Here is a 22,055-nt window from a genome sequence, read left to right as displayed (position 1 = left end):
TTAGAAGAAACTTCAGCCACTTTTTTGGAGGATAGAGCTGGGAGCATCACGTTCGCCTCACTGTGGGGCAATTTTATTTGGATGGCTTCGGGTTTTCTCTGGTTGAAAGCAGTGAGCATCACCTGAGAAGTGACAGCAGATCCTATTTAAGTAGAAAAGCTGTATTTCAAAACCTTCCCTGTCCCAGCGTGGCAGGGTAATACAGATGCCTTTTGGGGCTCTCCAGCATTTTCACAGTGAGACTATAAACTTGGATCCAAAACTGTATTTGGCCAGACGTTTCAAGTTCCCAGAGAAAAGATCTGAAAAGCTGTATCTGAGCCTGATAACCATCACCGCTCAAGTACGGCTTTACTCCTGATTTACATCACTGCAGAGGAAAGAAGGACCTGCCTTGTTATGCTGATAAAGTTCTAGCAAAGTGAAACCAAATAAATCCTTGTGATGCCTTCAGCCTGTTTGTTTGCTTGCTGTCTGATGACATCAGTCGAGTGCCCAGTTTATCATTATTTTTACTTGAAATGTCAGGGTTTGCCAGAGTTGTGCCAAAGGCATGTAGCAAAACCACATAAAATTCATCCAGTTCGATGTTTTCTTTGTAAATGCTGTAAAATGGGCTTGACTCTGTCCCAAAGGATCATTAAAGTTCCTGAACTTTCTGGGGCAAGCGCAACCGAGTTCAAAGCAAATCTGGGGTTGATTTATGGTTCTGATTGGAGACCAAGGAAAAGTCAAATTTACAGTCTGAGTTTTATGTTGAGCTTCTTACGCATTTTCAGTCTGAAGCTTGAAGAAAACATCAGGGGGTTGGAAGTCCACGAACACTGAAACCATTGCTGGTAGGATGCTCAGCTGGTGAAAGCTGGCACAGCCCAGCCAACTCCCCGGTGGCTTACACATGCTGAAGACTTTGCTCCAGTGCCAAATGAAGCAGCAGGTTTTGTTGCTTCCTGTTAGGAGTGTATAAAGCGACATTGGAACATGACTAAATAGTTTCTTTAGAGATAAGCTGGGTTTTTTATAGGAGTTGGGCTGGTGGAACATAAGCTCCCAACCAACCCAAGCATTTTGAAACATCCCAGGCTGAAGCAAAGAGCTCTAATAACTACCAGGGTCATACTCATGAGAAAATTGTTCCTGGTGAAAGAGTCACAACAATCCTTTAGCCTTTGGGGAGCACCCTTTCACCATTTTGAGATGCAGATGCCAAATGTGTAGGACTTAGTGAGAGGCTTGGGAAGTAGGTGCTTTGCTGTTGTCACTTTTTATGGATGGCCATCACTGAGAACAATGGCTCTAGCAGGAGCCATTGGGAGGGGAGCCAAGTGGAAATATCACATCACAGCCAGTGTTAGCTGTTAGTCTGAAGCCTCAGCGCCTTGCCATGACTTCATGGTCAGAAAGCACATATAACAAAAGAACAATGCATTTTAGGCTTGGAAGAGTAATCCTTGCTTGAATGTATAATAGTGCTTATTGGACAATGAACTCCTTGTAAGATCATGGAAAAACCATTGTTGAAGGTCTGGAATACCTTTTTGCTGCCAGCCCTGGCCCAGATCGTTGTAGATTTTATTTCAAAGGCTTTCTGAGAGTTTGAATGTTTGGTTTGTTTCAGCAGGAATCACCCCTGTGTCAATGATTTTCTGTTAATTCTGATCTTAGCTTCGCTCCAACCTTCATATCCTGAGATGAGTTAACTCCAAGCCAATGAGCTTGAATCAGTGTTTTTCTTGGAAAAAAATGTTCCAAATCACCAGTATTTCCCTTGCCACGAGTGCAGTTGTGTAGCACAATGAGGAAGTCTGTTTGAAGGAGCTGTCTGCTCACACAGGGTCATCCCAGGGGAAAGACAGCCATGGCTCAAGCCCAGGAGTGAACTCACTCTCAGGAGTGCAGGGCTGCTCAGCATCGAGGCCACACGTGAATGGGTTGCCATAGTCTACAAAGAATCATTGTGTAAGGCCATCCAAGTCATCCTGGGATCCTAGAAATCAGACGGGTACATAAAGGACCTCTCATATGCTTAAGGCTCAGTCTCCACTTTGAGTTGAAGAGACCTGAGATCTCTTCACTCTTGGAATCTTTTTGTGCAGCACAGTGAAGTAGAAGAACATGGTTTCCAAGTCCTGGTCTAATGGAGACCCCAGTGAGTAGCTAGGGCTGGTTTTAGTTCTTTTTTTTCATTTTGCCTTCCCTTAAAAAGTCCTTGCAAGACTGATAGAACTTTTAAAGTTGAAGTCTTGTCAAAACCTCACTAATCAGTGCTGTTCACTAGTAGGAAAGGACAGCTAGGAGCATCTACCTTTCCAGCAGACTCTACTGTTAAGACATAGATGGACCTCCATAGCCTACATCAGCATTTCACTGGTGTCACAGCAAGACAGGTGAGCTTCTATTGCAACATGGGAGCAGGTGATGGGCTAAAAGGAAACAAACCCCTTTAGTTTCACTTTGTTCCAGGAAGTCCATGCACTGCTGCAGGTTTAAAGAGCTCCTATAGGTATGTACGTCCTTCAGCATTTCCATCAACTCCCAGAATTTAAATGAAGGCTGTCAAATTCCCCCAATTCCCCCAGACCTCTGCCATCCACTAAAAAACAGTGTGGGGAAGAAGGAAAAGGAGCAAAAGGAGGCACACAACAAAGTTTTGCATGTGCCAAATGTGGAGCGGTGCCCAGACGTTGTTATCAAGCAGATATGATGCCTGCTGCCAGGCTGCCAGTGAACCTGCAAGGGCTGGGCTTTTCAACGCTTCCTGTTAACATGGGTGTGCTTTGATTTGGTTGCTGAAGGGGGGTAAAAATTGCAGCATCCAGAGTGCTTTTGTACAGACAAAGTCAAGACATTTGCTGTGAGACAATGTGCACATGAATAGCATCCTGCTTCTGCCATACAGGGAAGGAAAACAAAATATTGCATGTTCAAAGCAACATGTTGTCTGAGCTGTGTTAAAGGGGCTGGACTGTGTCAGATTATGTCCCAGCAAAAAGTCTGCTAGTGCTTTTTCAGGAGAGCAATTTCCCACTTCTTTCCTCTAACACTTTGGTGGTTTTAACCACCCTTACAACCATCTTTCTGAGAGAGCAATACAGACCTCCTGAGGGGCAGAAGAGACTACCAGTTGCACAGTTACATCACTATGTTAGCCAGGTCATAGCATGACTCTAACACAGCCATGTGGCTTCCAGGCGCAAGAGAAACGTCTCCAACCCAGATGCCAGTGTGGATGGGCTTGTCTACAGCCAACTGTGTAAATAGAGGCACCTCCTGTCCCAGATCCAGATGTCCCTTTTCCAGATGTGACTGTGACCTTCTGCTCTTAGCCACCTACTCTGTGGAACCCTGCTTCTAACACAAATGTCCAACAAATTCACCAAGGTTGTCCCAAGCTGCCCATTTTTAAATAAGCCTGACAGGGGGTTGGGAGAGGCCCCATGGCCACCTCTGCCAGGAGAAAGATATGGAAGAGAAGAAAAACTGAGAAAATTCCAGTGTTTGCAGGGATGAGAGTAGATCTGGGGCAGACAGCTATTCTCACTTCTTCCTTGAACTTCACACAAGACCTCCAACACAATAAGACTTGTGTTTTAAAGCATTAAACATTAATGCTAAACATGAAACATTATTTTTTGCATTGAGTTGAATGGTTGGTCTCATTCTCCAAATATAATACAAATCACTCAAGCTATTTAGCACGAGTCAGGGCTTGATTAACATTTTTGGCATTTTTAGTAGGACTTAAATAATAGAAGTGGCATCTCAATGGAAATCAGAATAGGCCAGTGAGAGGAAAAGCATTCTTAAGGCTTTGAAGAATTAGCAAAAGCCTCCAAAATGTCAGAAGATGTTAAGAGTTTGGGGTCTTATTTTAAAAAAGGTGTCAGAATTGGTTTGTCCTTCATTTGTTGGGTGGGTTGGTTGGGTTTTTTTTGGTCTCCAGTGCTGCCATTGTAAGTTAGGCACACAGTAATGTTTCAAGTCAACCCACAGCACACAGCTCCCTGCCTCAATTTCCATGCAAGTCTGAGTAGCCAAGGTATGTTTCTCCAAGGACTGTTTATGATGCTTGACATTGTTACATCAGCATTAAAAATCTCCCTCCTTACTGATGTGAAAAACACATTTTGGAGCTTTCTAGGCCATTTACTTTATCCACTCTGTGGATATATGGTGGACTGTCATCCCTCCCAGGCAATGATCTTGTAACTGGATCCAAAGAAAATTCTTCAAACTTTATTGGCCACGGAAAACTAAAGTCAATTGGTTAAAAAGAAAAGTGTTAATTATGTTTACTCTGGCATCCTAACCGTGGAGAATTATTAATCATTAAGATCTAGATACATAAATTTTGCTGCTTTTTTTTTCTTTTCCTAAGCAGGGCTTTGCCAATTCATTAAACATCATTAAGTTGAAATAAGCCTCAGCAAGAATGTTTTTTCCTCATCTTTTAAAATTATTTTCCGTTATCACACTGCACTTGCTGCACTCCGTCAAAATAGTCACCACTATATTCCTGAGGGCCTGGAGAGGGTAGAAACATTTCTTCTTCTTGTCCTTTATAATTTCTGGGGGGTCCTAAAGATGGACACAAGAGTGATCTCATCTTGAGCTGAATCAGGTTGGAGCTAAGGAAAGGTGCTGATTTGTCTCCTTTGTCTTCCTTTTACACAGCAAATTAGGACCAGTGAGGTTCTTCTGTACACAGGATGTATTAAAGGAAATAAATTTGCAGATACAACACTAATGATTGTTATACTGCATGTCCATTCCCTGCTGAGATGTTTTCTCTTGAGAGCAATAGCAGAGGTTTTGTAGGGAAACAGCCTCTCTCAACCTCACCAGCAATCAGAGACTTGCTGCACTTCCAGTTCTGGCACACAGTCCCTTTTTGAGTGGCCCTGGTTATTCTTCAAGCTGGATGGTTTAGTGCATTATAGTTTTGGTAACAGAAGATTGGCACTATTCCTTGAACTCTGTTTTAATAGCGTCAATATAACTGCTGAAACAATATTTTTATTCCACTGACGTATGTAAAAATGCACTTGGCAGGGCTGCCAGGATCTCTTTTTCCACCCCTTTCCCAGCTGATACCACTAAGGAAGAGCTGAAATTGCAGATGAGTGTATCACCTGGGTTCTAAGCTCCTGTCTCCTCCAGATTTTGCCTTCATCAAAGACTTTGTCCTTCCTCTGAACAATTGAGCCAGGAACAGATTAATTACAGGCCCCCAGATGGACTAAACTAAGAGTGGCCAGATCCATGTGGTAAGTCTTGTCTTTGGCAGTGTGCTCACATTGCCATGAAATACAGAGGTACTCCAATGTGCCTTAATCAATTTCTCTCAGGTAAAAGAACCAGCTTAGTCAAGGATTATTCATCCTGCCAAAAGGTGACCCAGTTTTGGCTTTGGACTCACTTGCTTGACAAGTGTTGATGCTGCTACAAGGTACGTACAAGGTACAAGGTATGTAAAGAGCAGGGTCTCCTTCTTTGCAAATGCATCATAACTATTTCTTATTTCCAGTGAATTCAGACTGAATTGCTGCCCTTGTGCTCACCAGTTTGCCTTCATCCTGGCACAGCAGAATGAGAGTGAGTGTCACAACTCTATGGGTCACATGTGGGATATTTTGTCCATTGTTTTAATTAAACCTGGCTAGATCCAACCTGTACACACTGGACAAGACAAGAGGCACCAGCAAATACAAATGCAACAAATTTATCTCCCTGAAGATTCATCCCCCAGAGTGGTGGCCAGCAACTGCAATTCCACGTTGACATAACCGCCCTTGACAGCCCCTAGTAAGAATATAATTCAGTGGTGTATTAGATAACTCACAAAAAAGTTAAACCATGACCTTTCTTTCCTCCCTCCCCTCCTTTTCCCTCGAGGCTGTAGGGCTATATCTGGGAATTAGAAAGCAACATGGGTGGTGACCCCCTGGTGCCAAGATTGTCATGAAGAATAAACCATATGTTGAGTCTTTGCATGATGGGAGGTCCCAGCTCCGAACACCTAACAACTGTTTTCCAGCCTGCACAACTTAGCATGCCCAGGAGAACCATTCAGGAAGCAAGAAATCCCTGGGGAGCACAACCAAAAGGACTGACCTTGTGGGGTGGGGGTTTTTTCAAATGCAAAGCCAACCAGACTGACTTGATGCACCACTAACCCCAGGTTTGCAGCCTTCTGAAAAATCATTGTAAACACCAACTGCAGCTGTGCTGTGACAAAATTCATACTTCTACCAGCTGGCAGCCCACAAGCAAATGCTCTCATGTTCTATCAGCAGCCAGTGATATCTCTTTCTCAGATAACTGACCATCCAAGGGAAAACTGAGGGCTGTGAGCTAAGGTTGGAACAATTCTCTTGACAGGAAGACCCAGATGTGGGACCACCTGCTCACAGCTCTGGGCATGGGCTTGTGCTGCCTGGGGTAGCTGTGCTCCTCAAGCAAGAGCAGCCAGAGCCTGCGTGTGATAGCGTATCAGCCAGCTGTTTGAGATCTCACAGAGGAGACGTGAGTAGGTATCTCCCCCCACTTTCCACCATCCATCACAGAGCTTTACTGGCCACTTGCATTTTTGTTCTCTAATTAAAGCTTCTGTCAGGTGCTTTTAAATTATAGCCCCGATTACGGACTTTAGATCAAAATTCAGCAGGCTTTGGAACCTGCCATTTTATTTAATTACTTGCAGTAAATTATTTTGACACCCTCAATTAACAATGTCCATCACTTCAGCCCAGCGACGATGAGTGTGAGGAATTTGCCATTTGATCTGTTTTGTCTGGTGGAAGGGCACATGGAGGAAAAATGCCACCTCTGAGAAGATGCAGTAAGAATTTCAGTAGGTTCCACCACTCCAATTAGAAAAATACTAATAATTTCCTTTAGCCTATTTAAATTTTGCTGCTAAAGGCAAGGGTGCATTTAGACTGGATAAAACCACTGATGCATAGACAGGAATGGAAGTGGTTGCTGGTGGAAGGATGGGATGGTTCTTCATGCATGGGTGTGATGATAAGACCGGTCACTTAGAAGCAAGATTGCTCCTGGTGAAGCTAGTTTAGGGGCTATTTATCCATATACAACAGTGCTTGATCAAATCCCCAGAGCAACAAGCCATGCCCATCAAGCCAAGGATGGCGTCTGTGTCTCCTGGCATAGTATCGGGGAGGAGACGCTCTCTGAACACCCCAGGGGACACCATGTGTGGACTGTCCTGTGAACCAAATGCTTCGCTGCTTCGCTGGCAGGACCAATATTAAACTCCAGCATTCTCAGTCACTTAACAGCCTTGTGGGTGTTGATGATGGAGCTAATTAGCCATGTTCTTTAATTTATTAAAATCATAAATATTTCACTTGAAGGGTTTTTTTTTTTTTTCTTTTTGGGAGGAGGGAGAAGAAGGAGGTGGGAAGGTTAAAGGGAGCCAACTGCATGAAATTCTTTGCCTGATTAAACTTTCCATAAGATACAGCAATATTTTACCTCTGTTAAGTGATTCAGTGGCACATCAGACTCGGTATCTCAATCTTTCCCCTGTTTATTTTTAATTATGACTATTATTTTATTTACCATGGATAGCATTATGGTGTGGTATGGTTGGCTGGAGAAGTCAAAGAGCACAAAATCATTTCTGTGTCAGAAGCTTAAATAAGGAGCAAAGGGGCAGCAAAGCCACAAAACAAATGGGGTTAGAAAGACATAATATATCTCTCTATTGTAGAAGCTCTAGAATAATTTTTGGTACAGTGTGTATGCTGACCTAAGTTTCTTTTAAGAAGTAGTAACCTGATACCCAAACCTTGCTCATAGTGAATAAATCTGTATTTGTCACCTTAAATAGACCATCTTGAGGGTTGCACCCAATGATCTCTTGAGGTCCCTTCCATCCCCTATGATTCTGTGATTCTGTGACCTTTACACTTGAAAACTGTGTAGGTCTTGCTGTGTCATAGTCACCTTACAAAAGTTTTATAATTCTCACAGAGAACTTGTGTTATGGATGCTACAGGTTTCACCAGAGCCAGATTTGCAAGCACAAGGAGAAGGTGAGGGCAGGGATGGAGCCCATATTCTGGTAAGGAATGAAAATAATTTAACATCCTTTGCCACAGCTACTACTGCTTAAAGTTTAAGAGATTAATTTAGTTTATCAGAGAGCAGCATTTTAGTCCTGGCTGGGATTTTTTCCTGGATGCTTTCTATGCCTTTGGACACTGGAGAATGGAGGTTCTTTGTGGGCAGCCAACAATGTGAGTGGGCTGGCTGGGTTGTTGTGGTATGTGCCTTGAAGCTGTTAGGCACAGCTAAATATGCCTCAGTTTCCCTGCTGCACAGTGGAGATGGATCCTTATCTTATGGGTTGGGGTGAGAGAAAAGGGAAAGACAAAGATTGTGGGGCACTCAGGTGTCCTAGGGCCTTTTATCAGCTGCAAAAGCCTGCGGCTATTGTAAATCATAAAGGAGGAGGATGAGAGGAGGAACTGATCCTGGAATGTGAGAGGTGAGATAAAATAAACGAAAAACACCAGGGCTAAAATCCCAGCTCATTCCAGCCCAGCCCTGGCCCAACCTGGGGATGCGTTTTTCTCTCAGCAGCAGATAAAGGGGCAGACAAAATGATGCTAAAATACCTGGGATTACCTGTCCTCCTCTTCCCCCTTCAAAATATGCCCTCCCTCCATCCTCAGCACAGGAGATGGCAAAGATACATGGCCCATTGTTCGGGGGATGCTGTGCTAGATGCAATCTGTTCCTCATTGTCCAGTAACAGCTTGATTATCTTGGGGGGGGTGGGCGGGGGAGGGAGGGGGTGGAAGGGGGAGAATGCAGAGTGGTTGTGCCCAACGAACCATGAAATTGCCACTGCTCCAAGGAACAATTTATCATCAGCCTTTTAGAGTGAGGAGGGCGGCAGCTCCCTGGGAGATGTGGGGCAGGTATTCATCCAGAGCCGGGATGCTGGAATGTGCTGGGGATCGTCCCGCGCTGAACTTTTCAAGGAGCAAGTGAACCCTGGAAGATGATGAACAGGGAGACAGACCTTCCTGGGGAATTGAGAGCACAGCAATGCCGTGAGATAAATGGCTGCAGATTCTGAAGAACACGTTAGAAATGTTACTGGAGGAACATGGGTGAGGCTTTTCTTTTGTGCTTCCTCTTCAGCAGAGAGGAAATTTGGCCAAAGCCATTAAGCTTTAATTCCACTGGGCTCAGGCCACGTATTTTGTGTCAAATCCATGGTTAAAATGTGAGTGAGCAACTTGTAGACATGTACAAGGAATCTGGACACAGATGGGCCTCCCCATGGCAGATTCCTCTTTTAATGACCCTGGCCCCTAGCTTAGGAACTAATTTATAAGCTAAATCTAATTCCCTCTTGGAAACTGCTGCCCAAAGTTGTTCCTGCCAGGAGTTCCCACAGAGCTGAGCTGAGGACAGGATACTTCCCTCCTCGCTAAGCTGCGATAAGTGAGTCACCCCACCAGGTCGGGTGTTCATCCCAAAGTCCTGAAGTTTGTCAAAACTTTTTGCTACCATCAGACATTTGGTTTTACTGCAGAGGAGTAAGTTCAGGAGCTCCAACATGAGCACGGGCAAGATCCTAGCACATAAGTCATTATATTTGCACCTCCAAAGAGAAGAAGCACTGATTTCAGCTGAAATTTGCTTAAAAGTACGAATCCATCCCAAGTCAATTTAACTGAGTTTCCCACTGCTGGTGGCAAGGGCTGATATTTTGTCTGAAGCTTGCCAGCTAAATCAGCCCAGCAGGAGCTTGGTGAGCTAGATAGATTGGGAGAGTTGAAGTTTGTGGGGGCGAAAGGCGCTGGAAATAAATAGGGAGAGTGGCTTTTGTGAGCTCCTCCCTTCCAGCTCAAATCCAGGAGTTAAGAAACTTGATACAGGGAATCCTACGGGGGCTTTAGAGGAAAGGAATTTACTCCCACCCATCCTGGGTTCAGTCTAACTCCTCATTTATATTTTTTTTTTTTGCTGATATTTGAGCTTGGAAAAGTGTCTGCACATTCTCTACCCAGGGACCCATCCCACCCTAACCCCATGCTCTTCTGTCCCTCTTGCGGAAAGGCCACCTGCAGCACAGAGGCTCCCATGGCTCAGACCCAGGAGCATCCCCACAAAGTCCCATGCGTGGAGGGGGGAAGTGGGGGCAAAAAAAAATCAGCTCTTGGCAGGAATTTCCTCCTGGGTGTATAAATACCAGAGACACAGGGACCCTGTGCAAAAGGCCATTCTGCTCGGAAATCTCTAAAAACTTCCAGGAATTCAGTTCAATGAGTTTTCTCCACACCACATTATTTACTGAAATAAAGTCCCCAGGGCCATAGATGGCTTTTCTTTAATGGAGAGCTGTAAATAACTGGGACACTACTTTGAATTCTGCTGTTTATCGAAAGAGCTGGGGTGTGTTGCCCTAATAAGTGAATGGTCATTACCAGATCTCTGGCTGGATTATAACAGTCCCTTCTGATGAGTGTTTTATTAACTGGAGAAATGGTGAGATTTTATGGTAATTCCAATTCTCGTGGCAGTTTGCAGAGTAAATCAGATTTTACAGGACTTGGCTCCCATTTATCCAGTTTTCCATCATCCAAATTGTCACTGGGTGGATTTTACCCAGGGAGAAGCATAAGATAAACGCCTTAATTTCTCATCAGCTTTTCGGTGCGTGGTGTTAACATTTGTGCTGTAGCCTGCTGCCGTGTGACGAAGACGTACTGTAGTCTCTGAATATAAGAACACTGTCCTCTGTTGATCAGAAAGGAAACAACTGCTGTTCGTACACCAGAAAGCACCAGCAAAAAAAGTCCCCACTAAAATCTCTCTGTGAAAATTATCCTGGATTCCATAATTCCATGGTTACTCTCAGCCTGGCATATCTTTGAAAATCTGTGTGTGTTGGGAATTGGGATCTCCTAGATCATTCAAGCAACCAGTTATCACAGCTACTCTTGTGTTTTGGCAAAAATAGTGGCACATGTGACTGACCTGGAGCTCTCTGGCTGTTGCTAGTTAAGACGGCAGCAGGCAGAAAAAGAAACACCTCGCTCCCTGAAAATAATCTCTGGATGATGCTGCAAACAAAGGTGTGTTAAAATGAAAAGGGGGGTGAAGTGAGCCCTGAATGAGCAAAAGAAAGTGTGTTTTGCAAAATCCAGGGTTTAGATGCTGCAAGGGCTGTGCTGGGTACTGCCTACAGTATGTTATCTGCCCGCAGTTTCCATCAAACACAGCACCTCTGTTATTCCCTCTCTGCATCCCTCCAGCTCCAACAGCTCCCTCTTCTTTTGACAAGAAAGAAACCCAAACAGGGATTAATTTTGCTGGGAAAAGAGGTGTGACCAGCTGAGTCAATAGCTGTGTGTTATCAACACGACCTGTCACGCAAAGCGACGGGGCTCAGATCAGCAGCCGCATCCCCAGGACATGGCAGCAGCGCTGACCGCTCGCCCCAGCAGGGATGCTCAGATGGAGGGGCAGGGGGCGGGTGTGCTCTTAAAGCACCATCCCAAAACAAAAAGCAGCAGCCTGATCCCTGCCAGTGTAAGGGCAGCGCTGTGAGATGCTCTTACTGGGGGCTGGGGAGGGTTTGCTGGTGGGCAGTTGCGCTGTGGCTGTTTCAGCTGATTTCACAGCCCTTTATTCCAGCCCACTGGATGATGCTGTAGGGCCGGCAGCAACAGGCTGTTTTCCAAGAGGAGCCCAGTTAGAGCCCAGGTCCTCACCCCCCACCACAGCGGGACCAGAGGTGTCTGCTCCAGGCAGATAATGAACTAGTTCTGCTATGGGTGTGGGGACAGGGAGAGAAACAGATGAATATACAGTCCAAATTTCAGCTTCATGCTTGCAAGGGCTACACCTATTTACTTTATCCACAGGGTTGTCCTCTTAGGGTGTTTCTTACTACTCACTTGCAAATGATCTTGCACAGCAGAACTGCAATGTAGCTGAGTTATTGCCTAAATACTCAAAAAGAGGGGGCAAACTGAGGTTTTAAAGGAGTGTCCAACTTTGGGCTTGTTTTCCTTCATCACCTGATCTCACAGGGTTACGTTTTGTTCTGCAAACGTAAAAGACAGGCATAGACTTGAAAATAAGAGTGAATAAAAGCTGGGGTTCTCATCACATCTGAGAACTGCAGCTTTAAGGCAGGTACCATATGTTGCAAGACTTGCTAATTAAATCACACCAATTAGCCACGCAGCACATCTGAGGTTCAGCAGCTCCAGGGTTCAGTGACATTTGCATCCCAGGATTTTGGGTTGGCCCAGGCTGATTCTTTGCAAGACTCTGATCCGAAGCCGAGTTCAGATTCCTGGCACCGCTCAGCACGGACATGTTGACTGTGTGCTTTTCATTTCAGCCTGTTGCTGAATATAATTACACATCACTGGTGATTTTACCTGCTTGGCTCTTCTCAGCCAAGCTCTGCTCACCCATTAGACTCAGGCCGAGCTTGTCACATCTCTTCCCCCTTGGGTTATCATGTTGTTTTACCTGGATGTGACAAGGAAACCAATGACAACATCACTTAGCGCTCTCTAGTCGAGACTTGCTCTAAATTAGTCACTTGAAAGCAACAGTCCAGTCAGCCTAGCAGTCAGCTGGCAAGAAACTCTGGGAGAAAAATTTTCCATGTGCTATTTTTAATAAGAAATGGATCTGAAAGCAAAGATTGGGATGGGCTTTTGTAGAAAAGGAGGAGGTGCAGATGCCAACTGTCCCAATTTAGGAAGGATAGTTTCTATTTTTTTTTCAAGCAAAATATCTCTTATTTTTCCATTCTGTCCTTCTTTGAAAGCTCTCACGGTCCAAAATATGTCAATGGACTTTAAAGGTGTGTCTCTATTTCTCTCTCCTAAATGTGCCTATTTATAGCCTCACAGATGCCACCAACAAGCCTGGAAGAGGGCACAAATGAGGGGTTTGCTTTTCTACAGAATAAAACAGGGACATCACAGAGTGCGCGGTAGGTGGACTTGCCATGATGCTGCACACAAAAAAGACAACCCAAGCTCAAACTTCTTCAATCAATCCTTTATTAAACAAATTAAAGCAAAGCGGCTCAGACAGGCACAAAATCACAACAGATACAAGAAACCTGAACCAGCATGAAGGTCAGAGAGCCCCCCACAGCTTCCATGCAAGAGGGGTCAACCTTCTCTACGCAGGCGTTGGTGCAAATTTCCCATGAAGGCTCCAGCATAAAGAGAAACTACTTAAATTTCTCCTATCAGTACTCTTTGCCTGCATCAGGTCCAGGCTTTCTGTCTCTCTGACCCCAAAGCATGGAAGAATCTTTCCACCGAGCAAGAAAACAAGTGTTTTACCAGCTAAAAGCAACATTTCCAGTTTGCTGCAAATGCTGGTTTGGGTGTCCACCCACTGAATTGTGAAATTTGAGCTGTTTTGACTGGACACTGAGGTCCCCCAGGGCTGTCTTGTATTCTGATGGAGTGCAATCATTGAGGGAAAAAAAAACATTCCTGATGCAAACACTCTCGATTGCGAATGCAAAGTTCTTCCTCCATGGAAATCCCATGGCTGCTGGAAATGTGCAGCTCCCACAGACTTCCCTGCCAATAAACTCCTTTTAAGGAACGATAGCTGAAAACAAAAGCAAGGCTGTGAGGGTATTTATCTCAAACGTCAAATGAACGGTCATGTATCACTTCGGTCAGATGTGCTCAGCGCTGCTTAACAGTTGATCTGAGCCAAATTTGGGAGTAAGTGGGAGGAACGAGGATTCAGCTCTGTTGGTTGTATGTGAAGATGTGTTAGAGATTGTGTTTAATGAGGAAAGGAAAGGAAAGGAAAGGAAAGGAAAGGAAAGGAAAGGAAAGGAAAGGAAAGGAAAGGAAAGGAAAGGAAAGGAAAGGAAAGGAAAGGAAAGGAAAGGAAAGGAAAGGAAAGGAAAGGAAAGGAAAGGAAAGGAAAGGAAAGGAAAGGAAAGGAAAGGAAAGGAAAGGAAAGGAAAGGAAAGGAAAGGAAAGGAAAGGAAAGGAAAGGAAAGGAAAGGAAAGGAAAGGAAAGGAAAGGAAAGGAGGAAAACAAAAAAGAGGGGAAGGAAAAGGGGAATTGAAAAGGTAAAAATTATAAGGGGAAAAGGAAAAGGAAAAAGGAAGAGGTAGATAAAATAAAAAGAAAAAGGAAGAGGAAAAGGGAAAGGAAAAGGGAAAAAAAAAGAGGAAGGATTTTTACAATCTTTTGTAGGAACTTCTGGCAGGAGCAATGACTGTCCTGGGGTCCCTACTCTGTTGCCATAAGCTGCTCTGTCAGCTCAAAGAATTTCAGAGTGGGTGTCTAAGGATCCAAACTCACACCATCAAAGCCTGGAACTGACCAGTAAGGCAGCACAAGCTGCAACCAGACAACATCCACTTTCCTGCCCACTGATATGACATAGCACCCCTGCACAGGGACATCTCTCCAAATGCTCCATTCTTGGTTGCCCACATGCAGACTGGTAGAAACCTGTTCCCCTTTCTAAACAGTAGCATAAAGAAAATAAAAATCAAAAAAACCTCGTGCCTATTACTAGGAGACAAGCCAGATAAACCTCCTCTGGCACCACATAAGCCCATGGGATAGCAAAGTCTGTGAATCATATGCAGTAGTTTTAAGTAACTATGTCATGGGATAGACCAAAATACAAGGCAGCTCTATCGATTTCAACCAGTATTTCCAACCTAAATCACAGAGGTAGCAAGAGTCCACTTGGAATGCATCCCAATATTGCTTTTAAAGGCACTCCATCACGCTGGGAATATGGATATGCAATGAGGGATTTCTCACAGCATCCAAAGTTATGAGAAGCTGCCGCACAGTAGTGCAGTGATCAACCTCATAGTCATTACCTGACCTGTTTGTAGTTCATTAGTTCTTTTCACAACAACAGGTCACAGCACAGAGCTGTTTTGAAGTTGCAGGATTGCCATAAATCATGCAAACATTTCTTGTGCTTCTTCTGTGTCTCTCTCCCTGTCCTTTCTTTCTGCATTCCTCTATGATAAACACAGCCAAATGTATTTTTTTGGTCTTAATCTGCAGGGAAAAATGACCAACTTTGCTTGCAGGCTGAGATCTCTTGCCAGCTTTCAGCTGGAATGGGTTTCCACCACTTTGCTTAACCCCCAAAGAAGAACTCTTTCCTTTCCTCAGTGACTTAATAAGAATAAAAACTTTGAATTCTAACAGGCTTTGTTAAATTTCTGTAATAAAACTTTTAAAATCAGTAAATGCTAAAATGATTTATAATAATATTATAAATAAATATTATTCTTTTCAGTGGCAGAAAAGCAGGCAGATTACAGACCTAATACTATGTAGGAGCCATCCTAGAGCTTCTACTGCTGTCCTAGGGCACTCTTTACCAAAAGCTGCAACTTGAGTAAAATATTTCTACACATTACAGCAGTTCTCCTGTGACCTATGGGCTTGTGACTGGCTGGATATTAATTCAGACTGGCGAGTTAACAGTTCACTTGCTATTCCTGAATGCACACGCTGCCTAAAGCAGTTGCAGACTTGTGCAGTCCAAGGGGCTCCTGGGTTATCATTCTGCTGAAGGTGGAAGTCAGGGAAAAAACTACTTGCTTTTCCCCAGCCTTGAGGCCAGGTAAGGGGAGAGCTGCTGCCCTGGAATATAACGGGAAGAGCCTGCTGTAACTTTCACAGGTCTCTCACTGCAACTGGTCATCCCACTGATGGCAACAGTGTTTTCAAGCTGCTAGAACAGCTTTCGCAGCGCTGAGGATCCCAGCACGACCTCCTTCTGGCAGCTGAATATTCAAGGCTCACCAGGATCTATTTTATCCCTTTGGAGATGTGTATCATTTATAGCAGCAGGCACGGAGAAAAAGAGCAGGAGGGCCATAAACAGCAACGTTTGCTGTGCAAGGTACAATAAAGCAATGAGCAAACTACATTTTTATAGTGCTGTTTGCTGGGAAAACTCAACAAACATAAATTCTCCTGACATTCGTAAGATCCATTTTATGATTCAGCAAGATGACATGAAAAAAAAAACCCACCCCTAATAACTCACCCAAAGCTACAGCAAGTCGGTGGCAGGAATTGAAACAAAATCCCAAGGACCTGATTCCAGCCCCTCTCTCCTAACTATTAGCCTGCATGTTTTTTCATTACAGAAAATGTTTGGTTAAGTGTTCTGAATCGCCTGCAAGATAAAGCCTAGGAAATCTATGGTTTTCATATTTGATGGAGTGAAATGCACTGAGGGATAATCAAAGCTTTATGTACCAGCCTTAGAGAAAAGCATTTCACAATGCTAAAAAACCTTATTACTTTCATAAGGGGGGAAACGACTAATGATACACATATGCTGACTCCCTTCCTCCAGCTAAAGCTGTGGACAAAACACAGAGTGTGATCCAGAGATGCAGATATAGCCAGAGGGGACTTGCAGCACTATTAATTGACGTGATACATATCTAAGCTTAGGCAAGCAAATGTAGCCACAAACTTTCAAACAATCTTTTCTTTTTGCTTTTTTGTTTTTCTTTTTAAAGAAACTGATGCCAAAGTACCTGCTGACAGCATCAGCAACCAGCAGAAAAGCTCCCTTTTTGCAGGTGGATGGTCCTTGAGCTACGGTTGAAATCAGAGTGAGGAAAATCCAAGCCTGGGTGAGAATAAAGGCCACTCTTTGCTGTGAGAGGAGGAGGTGGCTATGAGTCAAGAGGACTGTTTCCCTCCACCTAAACCATCCCATTCCTTAGGTGAGTAAGCAGTGATACCTACAGCAGAACTTCCTTAAATTAACTGAATATCAATCTAAGAAAAAGCAAGCTTAACATTAAGCCTTTCAAATTGTCTTTCAACTACAAGGTTATATTTTTTTTTTCCTTATTAACATAAATCTAGCAAGGAAAATATTCTTGGAGACAGATAACGGAGTGAAAAGTTTTATGCCCCAGTGGCTGGAGCAGGACATAAGATAAAGAGCACATTTCCCATGTTTTGCAGCTTGCCCCCGGAGTCCTGCAATGTAAAGGGTGGGAGCACTGCTTAAATAACTCACAGAAGAGATTTCTTCTATGTTGACAACAACCTGGAGGGCAAGGGCTTTGCAGAGCTTGCATGGATGAATCCTGATGGCATGTTCATGTTCTAACAATCCCACCACTTAAAGGAAGAGCTGTATTTTATGCACACATATGTGGTGGCATCCCACCACGGCCTGCACTGGTGTTTCTGATGAATGATATACTCATGTCCATTATGAACAGGCTCTGCTACACCTGAAAGGACTCACGTTTTTTTTTCTACCCTTAATAGTCTCCCAGGTTCCCACATGGTTGTACAATCTGCCCAAGGTGATCAACAATATGGTTCCTGCATCCTGCTATGGTCTTGACCTCAAAGAACCTCTGTCCTCCTCAAAGAACCCCTGTCCTCCTCAAAGAACCCCTGTCCTCCTCCTACACATTTAAAGAACTAAACCAAATTACACCCCCCCCCCCAACTTTCCTTGCTAGAAAGATCATGGCACCATTAAAACCCAGCTCTTCAAGGGTGCTGTGTTTTCTTTCTTGCTCAAAAATGCTGTTTATCCAAAGGCATTGCTATTCAGCACCCATGAATTTCAATACCATCTGGAAATTAGAGTTTTGGTGACCAGAAGCTGTTCCAAACCACTTCCAAGGGACCATTGGCCATTTCCTTGGTGTGGTCCATGGGCTCACTGAGACAGCAAACTCTCCTTGTTGTTGTGCAATAGGTAAAGATGCAACATATTTGTACATTTTAGATAACAGTGAGTTTGTGATGGGATGAAAACTTCCTCCCCTTGGATTTCCCTTCATTAGGTTAATGATTGTTTGGATTCGTCTCTAAAAAACCCCTTTCACACTGTGGCTGCTTCTCCTGCTCAAAAGTCTCTGCCAACTCTTAATGCAGTAAAAGGGGGGGGGAAATTTAATAAAGTTCCTTAAATCTCAGGAAATGAAGCTTTGCCTCCTTAAGTTCCTTTTAAGAATGAATGTTCCACTGTGGCCAACTGAAAGTGTGCTGAGGTTTTGCATGAGGCTCCCCTGGATATATGAATTTATTGATAACGTGTTTCTTCTCTCAGTGAGCTCCCAGCAAGAGCCCAAAACTGCTGAGCCTGCAGTCAGCCTGTCTTCTGCTCCCAGTTTGGTATTTTGGGGTACACCCCCCACACACACACTTTGTAAAGTTCACAGCAATCACAGAATGGGATAATGAATTTGTCAGCCCCGTTCCTCAGCACGGCGGCCACCGGTAACGCTAACCAGCTGGGCAGACACGACAGCTCCAGATAGACCCCCCCGGGTCTGGGTCGGCGGTGGTCACCTACGCCCTCAAGTCCCAAATTCCACCCTCTGAACTTAACCCCAGCTTTGAAAAGCATGGAGGGAAAGATAAGAAGAAAAAGCAAATCCCATAGAAGTGTCTTTAAAGGAGCTGTAGGCTGAAAGGGTTTCTCTTTTCCTTCTGACTCATTTTTTTTAACCTGCTTTTTTATTTAACTGCTGCCATTTGTTCTCTTGTAAAAACAGAGGGTCGAACCTTTCAAGCCTCCACAGCCCTCCAGTGGGAATTTCACTGTATGAGGAAAAATGTTCAGGGGTTGCTCCCACAGCATTTAGGGAAAGAGAAAAAAGGGGGAGGAAGATGGTTCCTTCTGTCAACACTTGGGAAATAACAGTTCTTCAGCATCATTTTCAGTCCCTCCTGCTTTCAGAGTATGGCAGAGCTAATCGCTGTGAGGTTTCCCTCCTGCAAGCTTTCCTTGGGCTGCAGCAGAGAATTTAACTCACTGGCACATTGACTCTCCATGCAATGTCCATAGGATGTCCATGGGCTTTTTTCCCCCCTTAGAAGGTTTTTAGGGACTAGCAGGTAAAAACATCTTGTTTCTATGTCACCTTTCTGTGGAGTTGTGGCAGTGATGGGGTTCCTGGGAGCATAAAATGGCAATCAGAGCTCTGAGATCTGGTTGTACAGTGAGTGTCATCTCCTCGGTCTTCATTATTCCAACATAGAGAACCAAACACCTGATGGCAGCACATATAAAGAATCCTACGTGCACTTGTGGTATCTCCACACTTGAAGTTATCATAGTGACCTTCGGGACTGTTAATTTGTGGGGGAGTTTTTTAATGGTTGGAATTTGATGTTTTGACTCACCAAATAGCTACCTGTGTCTTCTGCTGCTGAAATGCTGGTTTCTAATGCCTTCTTTTCTGGTCCTTTTACAGTAAAACCCAAGACACTATTGAAGGTTACATTTAAGGAGAAAAACTCCTCTTGCCCTGTGGTGAGTCCTGGGTGATGCCTTGAGAAAACAGAATGACAAGCAGGAAAGAATTAGAAAATAATCTGTGATGGTAAGGTTACATCCACTCTGTAATCCAGTCAGTTGTATCATTTTTACCCTGGGTTTAGGTAGGTATTACAGCAGGTGACCTGGTTTTGGAGCCCATTCACAGTAAATGTTTACATTTCTAATTAAAAAGCCTTTATAGTATTGTTTTAGCTCCTGCCCTCATTAATAACCCATTGCACTGTACATCAGGCAGATGAAGAGCATTCCCCTGCAGCATGCCAGGACCACCACCAGCACCCAAGGGATTTCTGACGCCTGAGGAAGATCCCTGTGGTTATTTGTTGTCTCCATGCTGCAGCAAACAGCACTTTTAATGCTTCAACTAACAGATATGCTAATAAAATGGATAACTTCACCATCTATACTGGTTTTGGCTGGGATAGAGTGGATAGATCCCATGGTGGTTTGGAGGTGAAGGCGGTGGTGAGGACAGGGAGGGCACTTCTTTGGGGATCTAGGACAGTTCTTAGGTCAAAGTAAAGAAGAATTGGGGCAAAGCAATCAAGGAAAAAGCCTCAGGTGTGGGTGACATAGGGATTTGCTGTTGAAGAGCAGAAACTTTGTGGCTGTTGCCAGAGCTGTGTGAGCCAAATCGAGCTCGTGGCAGCGTGGATGGACCACGGAGGCCAGGTCAAGCCGGGCTGCGGGGAGATGAGAAAGGCAAAGAAGTGTAGAGCTCCCACATGAAGGATGGAGGAAAGCCCTAGAAATGCATGTGGCATTGGGTTAAATTGTCCCCAGAGCATTTTAAGCACTGAGGGACACAACATCTGGCCACCAGCTGTTGCTCCAAAAGAGCAATGGTTGCCAATAATTTCTGTGCTGCTTCTACCAGTCCCATGCAGGTGCCCCAGGTACCGATACACCATCAGGAATGGATCTACAGGCAAGCCAGTCCCTCAGGGTCAGGGTGGATTGGGATGTCCCAGAAAGAGATCTGCCAAATAAACTGACTCAGCCCAGAAGAAACATGGATCTGAGGACTGAAACAATGAAATCCAGCCTCTAAAATGAGCAGGAGGTTTCCAGGGAGGCTCAGAAAGCAGCAGCGGTGGCTCTGTGCCAGCTTCCATCAGTATCAGTCAATTTGTTTCAAAGTGCCGTTGTGCATCACCAGACACTTAAACAGCTCTGACGTGGTGGGCATCCATCACCATCTCATCCCTCCTGGGTTCCCAGAGGGAGGAACCTCTGGTGCTCTGGACCCTGCAAGACCTTTGGGGAGATAAATGAGTCCTCCCACGGGTGGAGGCAGGAGACCGAGGGACTCAATGAGGGTTCAGGGTGAAGCCAGAGCCACAGGTAACACTGTCACTGTGAAAATGGATGGTCCTGGTGAAGCCACAGCAAGGTTTGTGGTGTTTTGCTCCCTGTGGTGAAGGACAGCTGTGCTTTAGTAAAAAATGCTTGATGTGAGAGTAAATATTCTCTGTATCACGAAGCACGTTGCTCTCTGAAACTTGAACGAGAAGATCTAGGTTGGGTTTTATTCTGGTTCCTAACATCTTCCCTAGAAATCCTTAGAAATCCTTAAAGGTGTTTTATTTTCTACGTGCACAGGAAGGTGGTGATAAACACTTCATTATCACAAGGCATGTGTGGAAGTATCCTAAAGTGACCAAGTGCCCTCTCTCACCCCAAACCCTAAAACTGAGGCACTGTGTGACCTGGGGGCAGGAAGATGTGCTGGATGGTGCTGAGCCCCTCCCTGCCAAGGTGCTTTCTCTCTCTGCCAAGCGGCTGAGCATACACCACCTTCACAATCCCCGTGGCTCCCATAAAATCACAGCTCTGCACTTATTAATGTCAGTGAAGTCACAATTTGTATATTCCTACTGTTCAGCCACAGCCCTTCTGGGGAATTCCCTCACAGAATTTGAAAAAGAAACATAGACTGTGCAGCCACTCAATGACATCATTTCTAGAGAATGTTCTCGGAAGAATAAATGTTCAGAAATTAAAAAACCCAAATCTTACATGTTCAGAGGCCTTGGGACTTTAAACTGGACATATTTCCTTTATCTATACTGTAAACAACAACAGCAGCTAATAAATTATCCGAGGTCATCTTGCCAAAACACAAATGTTTTTCATCTTATAAATTTGAATTGATCAAAATAGTTATTCTCAGACATTAGTGGGTAACCCAGCAAGCATAAATTTGTATGTGGGTATGGTGGAAATGCAAAAAAAAAAAAAAAGAAAACACAATTAAAATACTCGTAAATATTCATCATTCCTAACAATGTAAGTGCTCTGAGGTTTGTATGTTTGTTCAGACTTGATAAATTGTCCATATATTCATGATGATGGAAAAACAGATTATGTCAGCTAAGTTCAAGTAGATCTAGAGGAACTCAGCTGGGCTGAGTGAAGTTACTTTGGGTTTTCCATCAGAATCCCCCTCCACTGAATTTAAAGCCAGCCCACTGCTAAGAAGTTTGCAGGACCTTTTAGTTTTACCCCTCATTTTGCCAGGGTGTCACAAACCTCAGAAAATTCTTATTTAAATGCAAAGGAAAATGCCCCTGGGCAGATCTCCCGTTCACTTTAAGAGCAGTTAGATGAGTTTCAGCACAAGTCAACTTCTGCTGCTGCCTTTGCTAGGAGTGTGGGTACGGACCCAGAAGTGTGTGCAAGATGAGCT

This window comes from Gallinula chloropus (genome assembly GCF_964237585.1).
Source record: "Gallinula chloropus genome assembly, chromosome: 13".
Taxonomy (NCBI): Eukaryota; Metazoa; Chordata; class Aves; order Gruiformes; family Rallidae; genus Gallinula; species Gallinula chloropus.
This window is presented reverse-complemented; position numbering follows the sequence as displayed.